This window comes from Otolemur garnettii, unplaced genomic scaffold (genome assembly GCF_000181295.1).
Source record: "Otolemur garnettii isolate 467f Iridium unplaced genomic scaffold, OtoGar3 scaffold00052, whole genome shotgun sequence".
Taxonomy (NCBI): Eukaryota; Metazoa; Chordata; class Mammalia; order Primates; family Galagidae; genus Otolemur; species Otolemur garnettii.
Window position 1 is genome coordinate 1,883,394 of NW_003852447.1, and position 3,016 is coordinate 1,886,409.

Sequence of the window (3,016 nt, forward strand, 5' to 3'; positions counted from 1 at the left end):
AGCTTGAGGCTCTGTCTCCAAAAAAAAAAAAAAAAAAAAAATCGAAAATCAATCTAACCTAATTTATAAAATATGGAAAATAATAATGAGGATGTTCCTTAAGGATTCTTTTTATTTGAAAACCAGTACAACTGGTGGTGCCCTTAGCTCAGCGGGTAGGGCGCCAGCCATATACACTGAGGCTGGTGGGTTCAAACCTGGCCTGGGCCAGCTAACCAACAGTGACAATGGCAACAACAACAACAACAAATAGCTGAAAGTTGTGACAGGTGCTTGTAGTCCCAGCTACTTGGGAGGCTGAGGCAAGAAAATTGCTTTAGCCCAAGAGTTTGAGGTTGCTGTGAGTTGTGATGCCACGGCACTCTACCCAGGGCAACAGCTTGAGACTCTGTTTCAAAAAAGAAGAAAAAAAAAAGGAGAGAAACCCAATTCAACCTAATTTGCAGAATATGGAAAAGCATAATGAAGAAAATTAAAATCATTAATAGTTTTACCACCCAGTGATAATCATGATTATGTTGATATATTTCCTTATAATCGTTAGTGTTTATTTAAAGTGGTATTTATAGGCTTGTCATGATACATTTTATAAAATTTCATATTTGTACACGATAAGGATATTTCTGTCATTTTTTACTCTGAGTATAAATACCACTTCTTAATGAAGGCATTCCACAGTTTATTTAATCAAACCCCCATTGTTGGCCATATTGTTATTCTTTCCAGTTTCTTACTATTTATAACAACATCTCGGGTAGGGCAAACAATGTAGGTGACATGTTGGTTGTTTCTTTTCAATTTTAAAAATTGCTTCATAGGAAGGAAAATCACATTATTTGCCTTCTGTAGAGGGCAAATATTCTAAACATTCTTTTCTTGTCAGTTACACATGCTTGTTTTCATTTAGTTGTTGGAGATTGAAGCTGAGGGATTGAAGGGACAATTGGTCCCAATGGCACTCTTTGTACTTCCTTTCTCCCTAGATTAAATTAGTCTAAGAAATTACTTAGAGCATATGTAATAATCTTGAAGTCATTTTCCAAACACTGAAGTTATTAAGTGCTTTAGAAAACAACCAACTGAAGTGTTTAGTTGGTAAAGGATGTGTTTCTTTCACATTCGTAAAGGATATGTTTCTCCCCCATGTTATTCTCTAGAAAAACAAGTATCTAATGGATATTGGATTTTAAGTACAGAAGACGTAGTAGCACATTTTTATAAAGTATGTATACCTAAGTACATAAGCATCACATTGTTTTGTAGAAAGAGAAATTTTTGCTCAACTTTGAGATAATGTATATGCGTAGTGCCTGGGATGTGCTATGTGCTCAGTCAGGTTTTACTGCTGTTAGCAAGGTTCATGCTTGTAATTCCAGTGACTCTGGAGGCTGAGGCGGAAGAATTGCTTTACGCCAGGAGTGTAAGATTAGGCTGGGTAACATACTGAGACCCTCATCTCTTAAAAAAAAAAAAAAAAATTAACTGGGTATTATGGTGCCTGCCTGTAGTCTTACCTACTTAGGAAGCTAAGGCAGGAGGATCCCTTGAGCCCAGGAGTTCAAGGCTGCAGCCTAGCCAATAGACTGAGGCACTGTCTCTCTCTCTCTCTTTTTTTTTTTAAGAGTCAGAGTCTCACTTTATCACCCTCAGTAGAGTGCCATGACGTCACAGCTCACAGCAACCTCTAACTCCTGGGCTTCGGCAGTTCTCTTGTCTCAGTCTCTGGAGTAGCTGGGACTACAGGTGCCCACCACAACACCTGGCTATTTTATTTTTAATTAATTAATCAATTAATCTCTTAAAATTAAATGTTAACTGCGTACATTAATGTAATCATGGGGTACAGTGTGGTGTTTTCATATACAGTTTGAAATATTTCATCAAACTGGTTAACATACCCTTTATGTCATTTTCTTAGTTATTGGGTTAAGACATTTATATCCTACTTTTAGAAAGATTCACTTGTACCCTTGAAAGATAAACCATAGTGGTGATCCCTCCAATCACCCTCCCTCCACCCATCCCCCTCCCTCCCCTCCTCCTCCCCATTTTCTTAGGCTATCATTAGGTTATAGCTTTCATATGAAAGCTATAAATTAGTTTCATAATAGAGCTGTGTACATTGGATACTTTTTCTTCCATTCTTGTGATACTTTGCTAAGAAGAACATTTTCCAGCTCCATCCATGTAAACATGAAGGAGATAAAGTCTCCATCTTTCTTTATGGCTGCACAGTATTCCATGGTGTACATATAACACAGTTTATTGATCCATTCATGGATCGATGGCACTTGGGCTTTTTCCATGACCTGACAATTATGAATTGGGCTGCAGTAAACATTGTGATACAAATACTTTTGTTGTAATGTGGTTTTTGGTCTTCTGGATATATACCTAATAAAGGAATTGCAGGATAAAATTGCAGGTCTATTTTTAGTTCTCTAAATGTTCTCCAGACGTCTTTCCAAAAGGAGCATATTAGTTTGCAATCCCACCAGCAGTGTAGAAGTGTTCCCCTTTCTCTACATCCATGCCAGCATCTCTGGTTTTAGGATTTTGTGATATGGGCTAATCTTACTGGAGTTAGGTAATATCTCAAAGTAGTTTTGATTTGCATTTCTCTGATGATTAAGGATGGTGAGCATTTTTTCATATATCTGTAGGCTATGCACCTATCTTCTTTAGAGAAATTTCTCTTCAAGTCCCTTGCCCACCCTGAGATGGGATCACTCGTTCTCTTCTTGCTAATACGTTTGAGTTCTCTATGGATTCTGGTTATTAAACCTTTGTCAGAGACATAACCTGCAAGTATCTTCTCCCATTCTGAGGGCTGTCTGCTTGCCTTACTTACTGTGTTCTTGGCTGTGCAGAAGCTCTTTAGTTTGATCAGATCCCAATAGTGTGTTTTTGATGTTGCTTCGATTGCCCGGGGTGTCCTCCTCATAAAATGTTTGCCCAGGCCGATTTCTTCAAGTGTTTTCCCTACACTTTCTTCTAGTATTTTTATGGTTTCATG

The 3,016-nt window shown here is 37.8% G+C and overlaps 1 protein-coding gene across 1 annotated transcript in view; it reads left to right on the forward strand.

The window, feature by feature from the left end:
• The window catches only part of SLC25A21 (solute carrier family 25 member 21), a 490,894-nt gene that overhangs the window by 40,491 nt on the left and 447,387 nt on the right, over positions 1 to 3,016 (forward strand). The gene's annotated exons all lie outside the window — the stretch shown is intronic.